Consider the following 21,746-nt stretch of genomic DNA (forward strand, 5'->3'; position numbering starts at 1 on the left):
GTTACATGAAAAAGTAACAGCAAAAATGAACAGATTGCTTTGCTTGTATTTGGCATTGTTGCAGGCTGGCAGTGGCAAAGACATTATTTGTGTTAGATTTGGCACAAGTGAAAGTGGGAGCATGTGGTGCTGAAATTGGGAGGGTGTATTCCCTCATGTCAACAAGCATCCAAAATAGCAATGATTATTTTTGCAAATCCTTTCCTGGTCAGTCAACGTGCTATATCAATTATAACAATAAATGTTCACGCCTTTCCTTACTTAATGTTTGACAATGCTGTTGGCCACAATTCCGAACAGGAAGAAGTCTCCTTTCGTTTCCACTTTCCCATTGGGTTTGTTTAGTGCGCTGCATATTGGCCCATGCTATCGCCTCGCCTCCCCCCAATGCAGTAGTTACCACCACAGCAACCTTGGCAGTTGCAAAACACAGCATTTAAAACTCAGGACTTTCAGTTGGGCAAGCCATACGTTTTTTGGAAAAAAATCAAGAACAGAGCAAAAATATTTTTTTAAAAAGTAAGTTAATCTAAAATAAATATCAATTAAGTGAGGTCTTTGCTTGCTTTTCCAAAGTTAATTTCTTCTGTGCTTTACCAACATCAGGAGCCTTGTACATTGTTATTTGAGGAACATGAGAAGTTAGAACGTTTTAAATTTACTTTTAAGAAAAAAAGCCTAAACTTCACAAAGCAATATTTTCTCTTTAAATTTTAAATAGAGAGAGTAAGTTAAAAAAAATAAGGAAAATGAAGCCAAATGCATTTCTTGTGCATGAGTCAAACTGGAGTTAGACAGAGTTAATGTTTCAAGTCCAGTGATCCTTCTACAGAACTGGTTCTGAGGAAGGGTCACTGGACCTAAAATGTTAAGTTCAATTTTTCTCCACAGATGCTGCCAGACCTGCTGAGATTTTCCAGCAATATCTGGTTTCCAGCAATCTGCAGTACTTTTGGTTTTTATGGAGTTAGATCGAGTTCAGTTCATGTGAAGCTGGAGCTAGGAGTGAGATGCAAAACTATAACAAACACAGAGATGCTCAACAGACTTGGGAAAAATCACCAAAGATGACGCAGTGATAAAATTCAAGCAAAAATGTTGTCTAAAGTAGCAAGAAGGTTGAGAGATTGAGCATGACTGAATTAGCTGAGAGCTGGGGGAGCCCTGGCCAATCTGAATTCACTTAACAGCCAATGAACACCTTTTTTTCCTTGGAGCATAAACTGTTGTGAAATTTATTTGGAGATTTTGACATTCTTGCATATGTCCTGATTGAGTCCAAGCCAACACGATTTAACAACATGCTTCTTTTTACAGCAATATTGGAGAATGAAGAAAGAAAGATTTGCATTTATATTATGCATTTCATAATCTTATTAGCATCCCAATGCACTTCATAGTCAATGAAGTATTTTCAAAGTCTTGTCACTGCTGAGTTGTGACATCGCAATTTGTACATAAGATCAATGGAAAACTGGGGAGGGAAGGTCTATGGAAATCTAGGGTAGACAAGTGATCAAGAAACAGAGTTGGAAAACATCCATTCAGCATTATAATGAATTTTGCAACAAATATTTCAAAATAATTTACAGGGAAATGCAATTACACTACTTGCACTCATTTGTGGACCTTTGCTACAAAGATCACTTCTTGAGATTCGACAATTGAAGGCATTCTCTGCTGAACTGTGCATTGCAACACAGGTTAGAACTGCAGTGAACATTATAGCAGCCTACATTATAGCAGTCTCACAAAGATTATCATGAGAAGAGAACTCTGTGCATGCTTAACTGGGCTTACTTGCACATGCACAGATGGTACTCACTGTATGGCATCCCAACTTCTACTCAGTTGTAACATGTTTTTGCCATCATAGCAGGAGCTGGTACATCATACTAGATCAAACATTTGCACTTTAACTCTGGGGTGGACCTGCAGAATGTTGGCAAACTGATCAGCATCAATTTGGAGGGCAATCCTACTCTTTTTACCTGAGGTTCGCTTCTCTGTACTTTCCAATAGGATTCACAGATCTCTCTGCGAGCTTACCTTTGTAGCCAGGAATCGCTGCAAGTCATTCAGATCAGTTTTTATTTTAATACAGATCAGAAATCAACAAGTTGCTTTCTGATTGTATGGTTTACTGCATTACTGATTAACAATGCCTTTCTCCATTATGAGATAAGGAAGCTAAGTAACTGTTTTAAAGAACAAAGTGGAACTTCTGCACGAATAACTAACTGTTAACTTTCACAAATTGGAGGTGCAAAGCTTCAGCAGTAGCTGCTTGTTTCATCATAGCCTAATTATAGTCAACCAAAACACTTGTAATATGACCACATCTTCTTATTCGAGTCATAAAGATGTACAGCAGGGAAACAGACCCTTCGGTCCAAATCGCCCATGCCGACCAGATATCCTAAATTAATCTAGTCCCATTTGCCAGCACTTGGCCCATACCCTCCCTGTTCACATACCCATTCAGATGCTTTTTTGATGTTGTCGTCAAACCAGCCTCAGTCATTTCCTCCGGTAGCTCATTCCACACATGCACCACCCTCTGTGTGAAAAGGTTGCCCCTTTAGTCCTTTTAAATCTTTCCTCTCTCACCCTAAACCTATGCCCTCTGGTTATAGACTCCCCCAGGGAAAATACACTGTCTATTTACCCTATCCTTGCCTCTCATGATTTAATTAACCACAGTAAGGTCACTCCTCAGCCTCTGACGCTCCAGGGAAAGTAGCCCCAGCCTACTCAGCCTCTCCCTATAGTTCAAGCCCTTCAACCCTGGCAACATCCTTGTAAATCTTTTCTGAATGTTTTCAAGTTTTACAATATCCTTCCTATAGGAGGGAGACCAGAATTCCACACAATATTCCAATGTCCTGTACAGCTGCAACATGACCTCCCAACACCTATACTCAATGCTCTGACTAATAAAGGAAACCATACTGATTGCCTTCTTCACTATCCTATCCTGTCACCATCTATTTCGCCACATTCCATATCTTCTATGTCCTTCTCCACAGTAAACACTTTTGCAAAATACTTGTTTAGTATCTCCCCCATCTCCTGCGACTCCACACAAAGGTTGGCTTGCTGATCTTTGAGGGACCCTATTCTCTCCGAGTTACCATTTTGACCTTAATATATTTACAGAATCCGTTCGGATTCTCCTTAACCCTATTTGCCAAAGCTATTCCCTCTTTTCCCTCCTGATTTCCCTCTTAAGTGTACTTCTACTGCATTTATACTCTTCTAAGGATTCACTTGATCTTTGATGTCTGTACCTGACATACGCTTCCTTCTTTTTCTTAACCAAAATCTCAATTTCTCAAGTCATCCAGCTTTACCTAAACCTACTGGCCTTTCCTTTCACCCTGACAGGAATATACAGTCTCTGGACTCTCGTTATCTCATTTCTGAAGGCTTCCCACTTTCCAGCCATCCCTTTAACTGCAAACACCTGCCCCCAATTAACTGTTGGAAGTTCTTGCCGAATACCGTCAAATTTGGCCTTTCTCCAATTTAGAACTTTGACTTTTAGATCTGGTCTATCCTTTTCCATCACTATTTTAAAATGAATAGAATTATGGTCGCTGGCCCCAAAGTGTTCCCCCACTGACACCTGTCTCCTGCCCTACTTTATTTCCCAAGAATAGGCCAGGTTTTGCACCTTCTCTAGTAGGAAAATCCACATACTGAATCAGAAAATTTTCTTGTACACACTTAACAAATTGCTCTCCATCTAAACCCTTAACACTATGGCAGTCCCAGTCGATGCTTGGAAAGTTAAAACCTCCTACCATAACCACCCTATTATTCTTAAAGGTAAATGAGATCTCCTTACAAATTTGTTTCTCATTTTCCTGCTAATTATTGGGGGGTCTATAATACAATCCCAATAAGGTGATCATGCCTTTCTTCTTTCTCCGTCCACCCAAATAACCTCCCAGGACGTATTCCAAGGAACAGCCTTCATAAGTACAGCTGTAATGCTATCCCTTATCAAAAATGCTGCTCCCCCTAATCTCTTGGCCCCCTTTCTATCCTTCTTAAAGCATTTGTATCTTGAAACATTAAGCTGCCAGTCCTGCCCATCCCTGAGCCACGTCTCTGCAATTGCTATGATATCCTAGTCCCATGTTCTTTACCATGCCCTGAGGTCATCTGTTTTCCCTGTTAGGCTTCTTGCATTGAAATGAATGCAGTTTAATTAATCAGACCGACCTCGTTCTCTGCTTTGTCCCTGCCTGCCCGGACTGTTTGACTTGTGCCTTTTCTCAACTGCACCAGTGTCAGATTGATCTCGTTCCTCACTATCTCCCTCGGTCCCTCCACCAACCCACCCCCCCTCCTCCCGAGCAGCTCGAGCAAATCTCCCTGCCAGTATATTAGTCCCCTTCCAATTCAGGTGCAATCTGTCCTTCTTGTACCGGTTATCTCTACCCGAGAAGGGATTCCAATGATCCAAAACTGTGAACCCTTCTCCCATACACCAGCTCCTCAGCCATGCATTCATCTGTTTTATCCTCCTAATCCTACCCTCACTAGCTCGCAGCTTTGGGATTAATCCAGATATTACTACCTTCAAGGACCTTTTTTTTAAATTCCTGCCTCGCTTTCTATATTTTCCCTTCAGAATCTCATCCTTTTTCCTTCCTATTTTGTTATTTCCAATGTGTACAATGATTTCCTGCTGGTCTCACTCCCCTTCAAGAATATTTTGCACTCTCCAAGATATCCTTTATCCTGACACAAGGGAGGAAAGACACTGTTCTGGTTTTTCGCTGATGGCTGTAGAAACATCTGAATGTGCCTCTGACGAGTCCCCAATCACAATCGAATGCTTGGGAGATGGCATATCCCTTGTCACAATAGAGCCATTCTTGGTACCAGAAACTTGGCTGTTCATGCTACATTCTCCTGAGAGTCCATCATTTTCCAAAAACAGCAAAATTGGTTAAGATTGGGATAGCCACAGGAGACTTCTGCACTACCTTTCTCCCTCTCCTACCTCTTCTGGAGGTAACAGAGTGGCACGGTGGCTCAGTGGTTAGCACTGCTGCCTCACAGCACCAGGGTCCCAGGTTCAATTCCAGCCTCAGGCGACTGTCCGTGTGGTGTTTGCACATTCTCCCTGTGTCTGCGTGGGTTTCCTTGGGTGTTCCAGTTTCCTCCCACAGTCTAAAGATGTGCAGGCAGGTGAATTGGCCATGCTAAACTGCCCAGAGTGTTAGATGCATTAGTTAGAGGAAATTTGGTCTGGGTGGGTTACTGTTCGGAGGGTCGGTGTGAGCTTGTTGAGCTGAAGGGCCTGTTTCCACACAGTAGGGAATCTAATCTAACCCAAATACCTGACTGTATCTGTGGTTTTTCTCTCTTCCTATCATTTACACTCCTAAGATCCTGTAAATTTCTCAGTGCCTCTAACTGCTCTCCAACTTATCAATGCAATCTGTAACACGGGTTAAAAATCGCGAGGTCCCTTCCCAGCATGATTGCAATTAATTGCAGACCATTGTATACAATCCCCCCGCCCCCCCCCCCCCCCCCCGAGGAATGGATCCAGTGGGTCACACTTGCTGTTGTTAAAATGGTAACTCACCATTTTACAGTGGAACCACAACCTGCAGACAAACGCATGTTCAGTGCAGCTTCGAGATGGCTGAGGGAGTTCCAGTGTAACCCCGTTCACACAGTAGCCAGCTCAATGTCAAAGAAAGGTCAACCACAAAGATGCAGGCAAGTATCTTTATTTTTCAATTTATTTACACTTCCCAGCTTCTTGGTCTTGTGAAAGACAATGTCGGCAGTCAGCTGAACTGGCTTCAAATAAGAGTCTGCTGTGTTGTCCATGCATTGAAGTCAGTTTATATTCTGCAATACAAAAATCCAGGGCATCTCTGTGGGCTTTATGGCTCAACTGGGGAAACAGGCAAGTGAGCAGCCGGCCATTCACCAGAGTCTTCAGGGTCAACAGGCTCCTTGCTTGAAGAATGTGCTGCTTTTACGATTGCCTTATATTAGCTCTGTCGTGCAATATTACGTGCCTTCTATCTTGGTGTAGTTCTCTATTGGAACTTCCAGCCTGACCTCCTGCAGAGAAACAAAAGAAGCTTCATCGTTGGGTGGGTTGGCCTCACTCTGCTCCTTGTCATTCTTGGCATCTGGTGGCCATTTGAAGCAGGTGGCCAGTTTGGCCAGCGTCATCTTCTTCAAAGTCTTCACCATCATGAATGTGGGCTGTCCAACAGCTGAGTTGTACTTCTGCTACGTAGGGAGAAGAAAGTGAGGAATGCAGATGCTGAAGAGTCAATGTTGAAAAGGGTGGCACTGGAAAAGCACAACAGGTCAGGCAGCATCTGAGGAGCAGGAGAGTTGATGTTTCGAGCATAAGCCCTTCCTCCGGAATGGCATTCCTGATGAAAGGCTTGTGCCTGAAACATCGACTCGCCTGCTCCTCAGATGCTGCCTGACCTGCTGTGCTTTTCCAGCGCCACCCTTTTCAACTCCTTCTGCTATGTAGGGATGGTCTTCAGAACTTGAGTCATCAGTTGGAATAGGTAGTTGATTTCAGGTTCCTATTCACCTCTTACCCATTTGCTGGAGCCTGGCTGTGCTGTTGGGAGTCACTCAGGGAAGTGAAGTCAGGCAGCGAGGGGCAGTTTTCTATCATGATGGTCACCTTACTTTTGTTCGACCGGTACATTGTGTTCTTTTCCCTGATCCATGTCTCATGTTTTGTAAGTCTCGTACTTTCTGGGTAGTATTTGGACATTGCAAAGCAACCTGGCTTCTGGGACTTTCCAATCATAAGAACTGGAGCATTTCAGTGCCATCCATGTTGGCACAGACCATAGCAGTGACACATTCTGTTGCTTCGTTAAATACTGAAGAATAATCTATTGCAAGACGTTCAAAATGTCTCTTGTTGTATACTTACTCAGGAAGTGGGTGAAACATGATTGCAGGCAATGTCTGTCATTGCTGTTGGAGATGGCACAGCCTTACTGCCTGCTGCATAGAAGATGATGCCATGTCTGATCTTGAAAAATCAAATTCCTTGTGACCCAGCCTGCCTGCTTCCACTTCACTTTCTCTCTGATCGACAGCACTTTGACTTTTCTCACCGGTTTATCCGGATTTGCAGGGTTTCAAAGTCTCTCACAGAGAGATCGCGATGACAAGTGATAGATTGACTATGACTCTGCATTCTGGTGTGGCCAAACTCTGCTCTGGATGGGTGGCTTGGTAATATGTCAAGTCTGAACAAGTTCAGCTAATCCAGAGTTGCCAACAAAGGATTGTGGTTTATCGTACAGTAGTGCCTCGACATACGAACGGCCCCGTTCATGAACAAATTGGTTTACGAACAGGATTGTCAGTAAAGTTTTGCTTTAACGTAGGTATGAAATTCAAGGTACGAACGAAGGTATGAATGCAAAAAGCCCGTGTGCGACCACGTGGTTTCATTGTTCTGCTTTGCCACGCGCTTGTTGAACACAAAAGCTCTTGGGCCCCGTGTGATCTCATTCAGTTCGTCTTTGGCGCATGCGCTGTGATCAGCATTCGTTGCTACGTCCAAGCATTCTTACACTATCCAAACAATGGGAAAAATTGATTCAGTTCGCGAACTTTTCGGTTCGTGAACCGGGTCCCGGAACGGATTAAGTTCGTAAGTCGAGGCGCGACTGTACTGATTTCATAGTCTGCTGGTGGGAATGCTGACAACTTCACCAGACTCGGTTTTTTGGCTTCTCCAGATTTGATTAATTGCAATTTAATTGTATTGTAACAGCAGCAGTTTCCTTCCTCCTCACAGGACAGTCAAAACTGTTTGCATCTGGCTAGCCTCAGGTTGAATCGGACACTGGAAAGGCCATTGCACTACACCAGCTAATCCAGCGAAGTCAGTAATTCCATCTAATGGTGGCATCACCATTACTAATATTGGTACTCTCATAATCGTTAGGCGATCAGTAGAAATGTAGCAAGATGTATTTCATGATATTTACATCATTTCCCCATGGAAATCAATCTATGGTGCTTGAGTGGAGGAATCATCATTAAACTTAAGTGGTAACATCTGGTCATGGTGAAGGCAGACACCAGTCCATAGAGTTGTTGCCAGTTTCCTTTGTTGTCAGCTCGTGATTCCTAGATGTGATAACTGATGTCTGGGAGCTAATGTTATATCTCGCTCTTGTTACCTAATCCTAACTGAGATGCAATAATCTGTCATCCTGTTTATGTACCCGAGCCAACATAATCATCAACATAGAATGCCAACCAATCTAGGAGATCTGAATTTGAGTTTGTTATGTCAGGAAAAACTGCAATATGCATCGTAGACAGCAAAGACATAAATTAACTCAGCTCCTTTCGTTATTGCTGTCTGTCAGCAATGTTCCAAAGCCATGTAACAAGATGTCAGAAAACAGGCTTGGTTTTCAGATCCAGCTTGTATTATTCCCTTGCTCATTCGGTAAGTCAGTGGCTGCTTTCCCTACACTTGTACCAAGCTCTGGATTAACAGAAATATTGTCCCCAGCCATGAACTAGAGGTAGGAGAATCGGCTCAGCAGTGTGTTATTTAGTGTGATTGAGGCAGACATCCTTTGTCTCATGACCATGGCTTTCTTGGTACTTCTTGAGAGGAGGACTGTGTTACTGACATGGGAGGAACAGTCCAGGAATTTCTGTTGGAGGAGATTTTGTTGCAGAATTTCCATTTGGGCGATTAGCACAGCAGAGTTGACGTAAAGGAGTGCACTGATCAAGGCATGATGTGTTTTCATCTTCGCTTTCAGTCTCGATAGATTCCAGAGCCTGACATCTGACCCAGTGTGCAAGTAGACTCCTTCCATATTTACAGTGAAGGCAAAGGTCAGGAGCATGAAGAAAAAGATGCCAAACAGATGCATCTACAAGTGGTATTAATTTGTCCCTTCTAGCTCAGGCATGTAGACTACTAATCTAATAAATGGAACATGCTAATCACAGGAGATTATTAAAGTAATATTGCACTGTGATATTTCAATGACTTCAAGAGCTTCCATTCCATGCAGTATCTTTTCCCAGCCTGTACCTTATATTCCTGCGACATTCAATTGCATTTTTTGCACATTCTTACTCAGCTTGCTTTTGAAAGAATTATCTGCTTCACCTCAGAGTCTACTCCATATCCCACTAATTTTGGCAGCAACAATAATAAACAGTGATAAATTATAACATCATTCTGGCAGAGCGATGAAGCCAAAATCAAAAAAATAACATTTGGAACACAGCGATCCGAGAAAAGCTGGCGCCTTGCACAGTTGATTCCAAATGATGAGAATGCACATACCCCTTCACAATGGAACAGTCCCTAAGGGATCAGTGATAGAATAATAGGAATATGTTCTTTTCATTCCAAGCTCTGGTACAGTGTTTTCTGGAAACATTGCCACCATCCTCCAAAGGGTTGGCTGTGAATTAATTACAATTTTAATTGTTTCTCTTGATTGACTTGTTATTTTTAACAAAACTATGAGGAAAGGGCCTGCTTAAACCTGCTTGATGTCTCTAACTCACATTTAAAGCTGACAAGAAGGTCAGGGTAGAGTAAAATAAATCAAGCCTTTGTAAGAATGAACAAATCTTTGTTGACAAACTGTGAATTGCCAGACAGCGTGCTACTAGCTGTTTATGAATAGCAGGAGGGAAGTGCCTTAAAGCTGCATCAGTCCTTGGCACAGTAGCTTTTCTTGCCCCCTGCGTTATGTAAAAGCGTTAAAAGAATATACAGGGTTCAGAGTACAAGGGCTATTGAGAAAATGAGATAGCTATTCAGTTGTCTCTTAATAAGTGAAGCCACACCATTTTTCTAGTAGATCCAATGGAACAAATAATTACGGTCACCTTGATTTTGATTGTTATCTCTTCAACTTCAGAAGAGCCTGAAATTATTTTTCTAGGTCAACTAAAGATAATTGATCTTTTACAACGAAATAGTAGTTGACTCTGGTGGGAGGCAATCAAGGTGAACGTCAATCTCAATGACATTCAAAAGGCGAGAGGGGAACCGAGGGAGGTGTGCCAACTCGAAAAATGCACGTGGAATCTGCTCTGCCTGCAGGTCAATGACAAGGAGGATCTCTGAGAGACAACAGCCAGTAAGCTTTGCTCTTTGTCTCAGTGGCCTCCGAGAATCTTTCAGCCTAAAGACCATGATGGGGAGCCGAATGGGACATTAACTCTGGATGAGCTCACTAAGGGCATCAAATACCTTGAGAAGGGTAAAATCCCTAACAATGCTGGCTTACAGGCCAGGGTCACCTTGTCTCTGTGAGACTTGTGATCAGTATGACTTTGCCGGAGGTGTGCGAATGCCTGTTTCTGGCCAGCAGCATATCCCAATCCATGAGGAAAGGCATCATCATCATCATCCTCATGTACAAGGTCAAAGGGGAGAGGGATGAAATTAGATATTGGCAGCTTAACTCACTGCTGTATCTGGACAACAAAAATTCTATTCAAGGTCACTGCTAATTGACTCGAGACTACTCTAGAGTTGGTGGTACATCCTGATCAAACCTACACTATGTTTGTCTCTGAGAACCTTGCGCTGCTTCAAAGATATGTGCAGGACAAGGTGATGAGCAGCTGTCTTATCATCCTGGACCAAGAGAAGGCCTCTGACAGAATACCATCCATTGACATGATCAATGTGCTCTCCAAATTCAGGTTTGGGGAATAAATCTGCCACTGGGTCCAAGGGCTGTCCACAAACCTCACACTGCAGTTTTAATCAATGGGTGGCTTCAAGAACAGAAAAATGCTATTTAGACTGCCCTGAACCTGCTGGTCTTCATGTGGGAGTTGTCCTTGGGTAAATAGCATAGCCTGTGATATTCTAAGGTCCAGGACTATGTGCTGAGAGACACAGAGATACAGTGGGGAACTGTTGATCTCTGAGGTCTTCCTGCCTTAATACATGAAGGTGCTGGAAATTGTAGATTCCCTCTGTCTGTATGCCTTAGCAGGACTATACATGGTGGACATCAAGAGAACTGAAATTGCACTGAGGCAAGTCAGTGTGGGACAGGCTTTATGGACAGAAATGTTACATTTTATTGCACTTTCCTTAAAAGTCCATTTGAAATAGTTTGCCCTTGGACTGTGTACAAGAACTAGAGGCAGGAATAGGCCATTTGCCCCTCTGCCCACCAACCCCCATAACCCCCCACCAAGCTCCACTGTTTAATAAGATCATGCTGATCTGATTGTGGAATCAACTTCAATTTACTGTCTTTCCCCAGAGTCTCTTGTTGATCAAAAATCTGCTTCAGCCTTGAATTAATTCCATGGCCCATAATCTGGTTTGGGGAAAAGAATGCCACAAAGCTAGAACTCTCTTGAATGGAGAAGTTCACCATATTAATATCAAGTGGGGGACTTCACATTTTCAAAGTGTGCCACTTTTATTTTTTTGACTATTCATTCTTTCCGAGGTTGCAGGTGCCATCAGCAATGCCAGCATTTGTTGCCCATCTCTACAAGCCCTTTAAGGAAAGTGAACAGGCAGCTACACTACTGTGGGTCGAGAGTCAACTGGGCGACAGCAGGAAATGATGGCAGATCTCCAGAATAATATTAATGGACCAGAAGAGTTTTTACAGCAGTGGATGATGGTTTCATGGTCACTCTTCCTTATCTAAGGAAAGACATTCTGGCATTGGAGGCAGCCCAGAGGAAGTTCACCAGGCTGATCCATATAATGCTTGGATTCCCTGACTAATTAAAAATCTCTTCCTGATGAAGAGCTTATGCTTGAAATGTTGACTCTCCTGCTCCTCGGATGTTGCCTGACCGGCTGTGCTTTTCCAGCGCTACACTTTTTGACATTAGTTTAAAATCTGTCTATCTTAGACTTGAATATACTTAATGACCCAGTGTCGAGAGCCGTCTGTGGCAAATAATTCTACAGGTTCAAAATCCTCTGAGATTGAAAAAAAATTCTTCTCATCTCTCTTTCTCAATGTGCAAACCCTTATTCTGAGATTATGCCTTCTGGTCAGCATGGTAGCTCAGTGGTTAGCACTATTGCCTCACAGCACAAGGACGTGGGTCCGATTCCACTCTCGGGCGACTGTCTCTGTGGAGTTAGCACATTCTTCCGGTGTTTGTGCGGGTTTTTACAAGATACTCTGGTTTCCTTTCACAGTCCAATGATGTGCAGGTTAGGTGGATTGGCCATACTAATTTGCCCACAATGTCTTGGGATATTCAGGAAAGGTGGACACAGATGGGTTAGGGAGGTGGGTGTAAGTGGGGTGCTCTTCAGAGGGTCAGTATGGACTCAATGGGCCAATTGGACTCCTTCTACATTGCAGGGATCTTTTGGTTGTAGGAGGAATTAACATCTCAGCCTTTGTTCTGTAAAGTTCCCTAAGAATCTTACATAGTTCAATAAGGTCACCGCTCATTTTTCTAAACTCAGTAATTCACATGAACTAACATCAATATCTTTAATTTTAGGTAATTTTTAACTTGTCCCACTTTTCTTTTACTGACATTATTCATGTATGTGTATGGTGATGTGTGTGCGTGTGTGTTTGTGTGTTATTAAATTTATGAATAAACCTTACATTGGTTTAAACCTTATGAAATCACAAATAGGGTTTGGAAAAAATCACACAGCTGCCCATCTTTAAAAGAGAAAAGGAAAATATGATAATAAAAACTTCCTTAGTTACTGCTGCAAGAGTAGAACAGTAAAAAAATGACTTAATTCACCTCCTTCTCTTGTCAGTGACTAATTAGAACTGGCCTCAGGAGTCAAAGTCGATCTTGGCAAGAACAAGGTCAGGTTCTTTGGGAACTGGACCAATCAATTCTTTGTCCCTTTCTCCTTCAGATCGGACAACCTAAAGGTATTGGGATTTAGTTCAGAGGAACTAAAGCGTGTACTAAAAACTGGAAGCAGTCAGTAGCCATGGTAATATGTGAACTGAGTGTGTGGTAGGAACCTGATGATCAGGTATTGGCACCCTGGGGGTTGCAGCTCTGGCCCATTTCTCTCTCCTGTGTCATGGCGATGACTCAGACCCCCTTCCACTTTGAAGACTGAGAATCAAGTGGGTGGAACAAGCTCCAGGTCAGAGGGAGAAGGACACACACGATATAGCTGTTATCCTGATGGCCACTTTGTTAACAAGAATGATCCCAGGGAGGGAGGATTTGTCAAATGAGGAGTGGCTGATGACGCTGGGTCTGTACTCGATGAGGGGGATCTCACTGAAACTTACAGAATACTGAGAGGCCTGGACAGAGTGGACGTGGAAAAGATGTTTGCACTAGCAGGAGAGATTAGGATCTGAGGACACAGACTCAGAGTGAAGGAACAACCCTTTTGAACTGAGATGAGGAGGAGGTTTTTCAGCCAGAGGGTGCTAAATCCATAGAATCTATTGCCACAGAGGGCTGTGGAGGCCAAAGTCACTGAGCTTATTTAAAACTGAGATAGCTAGGTTCTTGACTGGTGAAGGGATTAAAGGTTATGGGGAGAATGCAGTTGAGAAACATATCAGCCATGATCAAATGATGGAGCAGATTTGATGGGCAGAAGGGCCTAATTTTGCTCCTATATCTTCCGGTCTTATAGTCTTTTGAGTGTAGCTGCATCAGGTATTGTGCGGACTCTTGGTGTGAGATTCTCTCTGTGCTCGACATTACAAAGGACAGATTTGGATTAGTGGTGCTGGAAGAGCACAGCAGTTCAGGCAGCATCCAAGGAGCTTCGAAATTGATGTTCGGGCAAAATCCCTTTTTACCTGTTACAAAGGACGGGTCTGCCACTCTGTAAAGGAATGCTCTAGCCAGCTGGACCATGCTATCTCAACCATCCCTCATGGAGGTCTTGATGTAGAGCACCCTGGGCCAAAAACCTGTCAGCATAACAGCTGCATGGCCCTGTAGGAAAAGATAGATCCTGCCAGCTGGTTTCCTGAAGATTGCCAAAGTCATTTGACAAAATGTCTCATCTCCAGAACTTTCATACAAGCACAAGGCATACACATAGGATGGCAAGAAAGGTCCTGCACATCTAATGTCTCAGAGGCTCTGCCTTTGAGACAGTTACATTGTGGAAGACATGACTGCCCATGTCTGTTTACAAAAAAGGTGATGTGAGGGTGGATGGCCGGATTCCAGAGGCAAGGAGGAATGATTGAAGGAGGTGGATGACCTAGGGAATGGACCGAATGATTGTCAGGGTTGGTGAATGGACCCAATCGACCAGCAAGGTCCCACCTTTATTCCAATTGCTAAAGTTCAGGCATTGCAAGGGTTTTCAACTCTTGGCTAAAATACCCAGTGGCAGAATTAATTACCCATTTCAAGGTTTCAATAGTCCCAAAGAAGGGCAGGCAAGTAGGCACAATGCCTTTTGGACTTTACAGGAACCAATACTCCCCTCAAACTCACTGACACGGGAAACTAAAATTCGGTCCATAAGTGTTTCAAAGTGCAATAAAGTTTTGGGCCTGTTGAAATGATACTCTCCTGCAATGTCTCCATTCCCAGTTTAGTGATCCTCTGTCAAGACTGAGTTACTGAGAAATTGTCTCGGCTCTACACTGTCAGCTGCATTTTACAGACGCTGTCAGAAGCAATCTTACCATTTTCTAATATTTTTATTTCTGTTACTATGACTTCCAGCCACTTGAAAACAACTCAGCACACTGCAATCAAAACATTAACTTTTTTTTCTCTCCTCAAATGCTGCCAGACCCGCTGAGCTTCTCCAGCATCCACAATTCTTGATTTTATTCTCAATGTGAGACATTTTGACACCCCAGCCCCAACAAGGCAATGGCTCATAAAAATTGCGGGAGGGACAATTACACAGACGGGAATAAAATTAGCTCAACTGAATGGAGTGCAGGGAAAATTAAAAGAAAAATCCTGGCAGAAAGGGTCACATTACAAATTAGACAATAAGTCTTTGTACTAATGGGCTGCTTACTATATTCTTACATTATTAATGACAAGCTCCTTTGCAGACTTGCTTATGTTACTAATAATGACAAAAATTACCAAAAGAGAAAGGAAAACATTATTCAAAACATGAACCATCAAATTAAGTCAAGTGGCACCAGATATCATATCATAATTTCTGCAAGGAATCATGAAAAAAGGAGACTTTGAAGCAATAATACCTTTAGGCTGAGAGGGGAAAGATTTAAAAAGAACCTGAGGGGTAACTTTTTCATGCAAAGGGTGTTGCGTATATAGAACAAACTTCCTGTTAGAGGAAGTGGTGAAGATGGGCACAAATACAACATTTTAAAAGCATCTGGATGGGTATATGAAGATGAAGGGCTTCAAGAGATACAGGCCAAAAGGTGGCAAATGGGACCAGGGCAGATTCAGCTCGGACCGAAGGGTCTGTTTCTGTGCTGCATGACTCTATAAGTGAACACCCACAGCTCTATACAGCATTACCAACAAAGGTCCCTGGGAGCTGTGCAGTCGCTCTGAGAATCCATGCCTGCCTTCCACTGTCAGGCAGAATTGCCAAATAGGGACTTCGGAGGTCCATGCAGAAGGAAACAGGAGAAGGAACGTGGGTTACCGACCCTTCAGGAATGAGCGTGGAGTCTCCAGGGATTGAAGATTAATCTCCTTGGCTATGCCTCGAGAAACATCCATTGAAAACATTTATCAGGGAGCTGGTGAACTGCAATCTGGAGGACTGAAATATTCACAGATAAGTTTTCATTTGGCACTGAAACTAAAAACAATTTTTTTCCTTATCATCATTTCAAGGAATTGGGAGGGAGTGATATTTTAATTGCAAGGCCATCACTTGTTGTCCATCCTGAATTGCTCTGGAACTGAATGGCTCGCTCGGAGGAGAGTTCAGAGTGTCCCAGATTACTGTGGGTCTGGAGTCACATGTAGAGCAGGTCAGGTAAGGCTGCCAGATTTCCTCCCTTAAAGAACACAGGTGAACCAGAGAGGCTTTCACAAAAACCAATTATGATTTCATGGTCACCCTATTTGTCAGGGCTGTCGTTGATTCTGGCCGGGAGTGGAAGGGTGGCAAACTGATCGCCGAGATTTGGTCACACGAAGACAACTTCAAAAGAGCACAGGGTGTTGTGAGTGTATCAGCTGTCACCTCTGTCTACAGTGTTACCAGAATTCACGTCTGTAACATCTGCTATTTTTGCCAGAACCCAAGATCAATTGCTATATTGTATGCTGAGAGATTAATAGTTGCAGCCATTAAACACATGATCGAGGCTGACACATCAGCTGGCCTGTACCAGTGCAGCAAATAAACAATGAAAGAACTTGTATTGAAGTAGGGAGCATCTTTTGAATTAACTACAGCCCATCTCTTTGTTCAACTGAATTTAAAAGTCGAAAATGTGTTGCTGGAAAAGCGCAGCAGGTCAGGCAGCATCCAAGGAACAGGAGAATCGATGTTTCGGGCATAAGCCCTTCTTCGATTCTCCTGTTCCCTGGATGCTGCCTGACCTGCTGCGCTTTTCCAGCAACACATTTTCAGCTCTGATCTCCAGCATCTGCAGCCCTCACTTTCTCCTCGATGAATTAAAAAGTTCCCATGGTGCTATTTGAGAGAACCAAAGGCATTCTGACCAATATCATTCACTCAACTAATGCCAACAGTCAATAGTGAAGGTTCAATATATCACATGCAAAACTGATGGACTAAGACTGCTACACAGAGACACATAACTGCAAACACATCCCCTTTAACATAGGACTTATTAAAAAGAAATAAAATTAGGGTCAGAAACATAGGACCTGGAGGAGAAATATCTGTGCTTAAAGGGTTGTGACTTCCTTCATTTCTCAACTGGAGAGATCAGTGGATGCTCGGTCATTGTGTACATTAAAGTCGGAGATTGACAGATATTTGGACACTAAAGTACATCAAATGGTCTTGGGTAGTATGCAGCAAAGTATAACTGAGGTAGGATATCAGCTAGACTCTTACTGATTCCCGATGCTGGTTCATGAGGCCTACTCCTGCTCCTATTTCTTATGTTACTCAGTAAGTGCTGATACAGAAAGCAGGAAGCATTTGAGAGTTATCAAGTTGTGAAGCCTTATAAACCAACTGTTCAGTAAGATGAGTTTTCAGCTATTTTCTCTGTGAAGTAAAGTTCTCATCACCAATTCTTCCACAGTGCAAGAGACAAATCTGGGAATAATAAATCAACAAACAGCAATCTTTGCTCCACAATTGAGGAGTTAAAATGAAATCACATTCTTTCAGGTCACATTGTAAACTCACTTATGCTCTATGATCTCTCGTGAATAAATGGTTGAAAGTGTACAAAATATGAATTTCCTATTCAAATTCCCCCTGTACTTCCCCGCACTGCCACCATACTATACATGCAGATCCTACAGACAGGCCTGTGCTACTAATGCACAACAAAGGGCTGGATGATGGTGAAAGAGGAACTTGAATATGGTGAGGGGAGTGTGTGGCTTGTCTCTAGCAGTCCAATTTTGGTGAAAAAAATATTAATGTGAATATTGTTTTGTGGCAGGGTCATGCATATTCCAACTGAATCAGGCCTTTAACACAGATCATCAGTGGGCAGGATGCAGTACAGCCACACCCACCTCACTCAGGAGGAGAGCAGCGGAGGGATGTTTTGCTCAGCAGCTCTGTGGTCTCAGCAATGGCCACCAGGAGCAGCGATCATCACTGGAAACACAAGCAGGCATAGGAGGCTGGGTGCCAAAGCCAAGGTGGAGATAAATACAGGGGATGTGTTGCTGGAATAGCGCAGCAGGTCAGGCAGCATCCAGGGAACAGGAGAATCGACGTTTCGGGCATAAGCCCTTCTTCAGGAATGAGGAAAGTTTGTCCAGCAGGCTAAGATAAAAGGTAAGGAGGAGGGACTTGGGGGAGGGGCGTCGGAAATGTGATAGGTGGAAAGAGGTCAAGGTGAGGGTGATAGGTCAGACTGGGGTGGGGGCGGAGAGGTCAGGAAGAAGATTGCAGGTTAGGAAGGCGGTGCTGAATTCGATGGATTTGACTGAGACAAGGTGGGGGGAGGGGAAATGAGGAAACTGGTGAAATCCGAGTTCATCCCTTGTGGTTGGAGGGTTCCTAGGCAGAAGATGAGGCGCTCTTCCTCCAACCGTCGTTTTGTTGTGGTCTGGCGATGGAGGAGTCCAAAGACCTGCATATCCTTGGTGGAGTGGGAGTGGGAGTTGAAAAGTCCACTCTCTCCGTGACTCCCTCGTCAGATCCACACCCCCCACCAACCCAACCTCCACTCCCGGCACCTTCCCCTGCAACCACAGGAGGTGCAAGACTTGCGCCCACACCTTCCCCCTCACCTCCCTCCAAGGCCCCAAAGGAAACTTCCATATCCGCCACAGATTCACCTGCACCTCCACACACATCATCTATTGCATCCTCTGCACCCGATGTGGCCTCCTCTATATTGGGGAGACAGGCCGGCTACTTGCGGAGCGTTTCAGAGAACACCTCTGGGACACCCGGACCAACCAACCCAATCACCCTGTGGCTCAACATTTCAACTCCCACTCCCACTCCACCAAGGATATGCAGGTCTTTGGACTCCTCCATCGCCAGACCACAACAAAACGACGGTTGGAGGAAGAGCGCCTCATCTTCTGCCTAGGAACCCTCCAACCACAAGGGATGAACTCGGATTTCACCAGTTTCCTCATTTCCCCTCCCCCCACCTTGTCTCAGTCAAATCCATCGAATTCAGCACCGCCTTCCTAACCTGCAATCTTCTTCCTGACCTCTCCGCCCCCACCCCAGTCTGACCTATCACCCTCACCTTGACCTCTTTCCACCTATCACATTTCCGATGCCCGTCCCCCAAGTCCCTCCTCCTTACCTTTTATCTTAGCCTGCTGGACAAACTTTCCTCATTCCTGAAGAAGGGCTTATGCCCGAAACGTCGATTCTCCTGTTCCCTGGATGCTGCCTGACCTGCTGCGCTATTCCAGCAACACATTTTCAGCTCTGATCTCCAGCATCTGCAGACCTCACTTTCTCCATAAATACAGGGGATGTCATGAAGGGACAAAATGGGGAAGTGGATATGACGAGAGGTGCTGGGGTCCTTGAGGGAGAGATCTATTGGATGAAGCCTGAAGTGGGAGACAGTTCTTGGTTTGGGGAAAGGGGTGGTGGGTGTGGTGAATGGGAATTGGGAGAGAGGTATAGGACCCATCCAAATTCCTCAGATCTGACCAGGCTTACTTGCCAACTGACCCTCCCCACCCCCAAGCCTGTTCCTGACCTAGAGTTAAAGAGTCACAGAGATGTACAGCAGGGAAACAGATCCTTCGGTCCAACCCGTCCATGCCGGCCAGATATCCTAACATAATCTAGTCCCATTTGCCAGCACTTGGCCCATATCCCTCTGAACCCTTGCTTTTCATATACCCATCCAGATGCCTTTTAAATGTTGCAATTGTACCAGCCTCCACCACGTCCTCTGGCAGCTCATTCCATTCATCACCCTCTGCGTGAAAAAGTAGCCCGTTAGATCCCTTTTATATCTTTCCCCCTCACTCTAACCTATGCCCTCTAGTTCTGGACTCTCCCACCCCAGGAAAAAGACTTCACCTTTTATCCTATCCATGCCCCTCATGATTTTATAAACCTCTATGAGGTCACCACTGAGCCTTCGATGCCCTAGGGAAAACAGCCTATTCATCCTCTCCCTATAGCTCAAATTCTCCAACCCTGGCAACAAAATCTTTGTAAATCTTTTCAAAACCCTTTCAAACTTCGCACCATCCTTCCGATAGGAGGGAGACCAGAATTGCACACAATATTCCAAAAGTGGCCTAACCAATGTCCTGTACAGCCACAACATGACCTCCCAACTCCTGTACTCAATGCTCTGACCACCAAAGGAAAGCATACCAAACGCCTTCTTCACAATCCTGTCTACTTGCAAATGTACTTTAAAAGAAACTATGAACCAGCGCTCCAAGATCTCTTTGTTAAGCAACATTCCATAGGACCTTACCAAAACCCCTAAATCCTTCACATCTCGAGCCTCAATATTTTGGCCTGGCACTGAGGCAGCCATAAGATAGTCTGCCGCCCTGGTGACCTCTGCTGAAAGGTACATGCATGTGGACATCAGGTTCACTCGTTACCATCACATTCTGTTAGTTGGAACTTACTGTGCATTATTTACCTACCGAGCGTCCTGCATGACAATAAGTGCAACATTAATCAATGCTACTTAAAGGCATTCTTTGTAAATGAACATTAGTCTTAACATACGTCAGGGATAACTCTTGCCTAACTTGCGAACATAGATTTCAGGACGGGGCAGGAGTTCAGAGGGGATTTGAGGAAGAATTTCTTTACCCGCAGGGTGGTGGGGTATGTGAAACTCACTGCTCAAAGGGTGGTAGAGGCAGGAGCCATTGCAACATATAAGAAACATTCAGATGATCACTTTGAGCACACCGTTGTATAATGTGACAAAATGGGTCTGCAGTAGATAATTACTTGATGACCATCATGGACATCTATGACTCTATAGCGGATTCAACTTGTTTAGCTTGTAAGCATTCCACAGTCAAGTGGTCCCATGAGATGGTTCCTCAGAAGAGTTTGTGGTCTGCTGCGAGCATGAGTCATTGCCCTCAGGAGACAAGTGGATAGAAACAAAAGTGAAAGTGAATTTATGTAGTATTGAAGCCTTAAGAATTGCCAAGAAACATCATTTCCTTTAAGAAGGATATTAAGCATTACGTATAACATAGCCTGTGCACTGTCTTACTCCCCCTCAAGGAATGAATATGTGTAGCTCACTTGGCTTTGAATCTCTTCAGTTAGTGAGTGAGATTGTTTTATCAATTGTATCGATAAATCTGCATTACCCGTTAACCAAAGCAGTGACAAACTGAGTATGGCCAATGCTTAAGTTGCTGAAGCTTCCATCCCTGTCTTTTCTTGATGATAGGGGTTGGGGAATAGAGGTTTTTGGGGTGGGACAAAGCAGGGGACAATTTTTCACAGAGATGCAGCTTTCAAATATTCAGCATGATGTATGACAGCCAGAGCCGTTCCTGGAAGAGGAGCAAAGAAATCTGTGCAACAAAGCAAAGCATGAACCGAGACAGGCCAAACCAGTGATCGCTGACATTTTGCTTCAAACTCCTAAATAACAATCAACAACAAATTGCATTTATATAGCATCTGCAACATTTAAAGACACTCATAGGTGCTGGTAGTGTTGTGAACGAGACTTTGTGAGGACCTGTGTAAACAACACTCCACATATAACTCTGTAAATGCAGCTGAATTGAAGAGTCATGCTTGCCAACTGAAGATTCTTGGCAGTGACATGTAATTACTGTAAATCATTTTTATCAGGAGGTCCGGGGGAGATAGTGGCTGGTACATTATGTTGATTAATGTCATTTTCCAGCTAGGAGTGGTATTTAAGCTCACTGCATCATTAAGGGAAAACTTGCTGTAACATATGGAAAGGATTGACATAGCAATTTGATGATCCTACTCTCCAAGACATGATGGTCATTAGGCAACAACGACCCTTCAGCTTCTGAACAAGCAGGACAAAACTGTGTAAAAGTATAAATCCTAAAACAATAACAACCAATATATCATATTTAAAGTGGCATACTGCTTTTAAAATGTTCACGTATGAAGTACTTTTTGGTCTGTTCGCAAGAACTAT

The 21,746-nt window shown here is 43.7% G+C and overlaps 1 protein-coding gene across 20 annotated transcripts in view; it reads right to left on the minus strand.

Moving 5' to 3' along the window:
• LOC122557375 (teneurin-3) overlaps positions 1 to 21,746 on the minus strand; it is a 2,678,940-nt gene that overhangs the window by 611,196 nt on the left and 2,045,998 nt on the right. The gene's annotated exons all lie outside the window — the stretch shown is intronic.

The sequence above is a fragment of the Chiloscyllium plagiosum genome, unplaced genomic scaffold (assembly GCF_037043375.1).
Source record: "Chiloscyllium plagiosum isolate Xiang-an unplaced genomic scaffold, Cpla_swu_hap1 HiC_scaffold_2, whole genome shotgun sequence".
Classification (NCBI taxonomy): Eukaryota; Metazoa; Chordata; class Chondrichthyes; order Orectolobiformes; family Hemiscylliidae; genus Chiloscyllium; species Chiloscyllium plagiosum.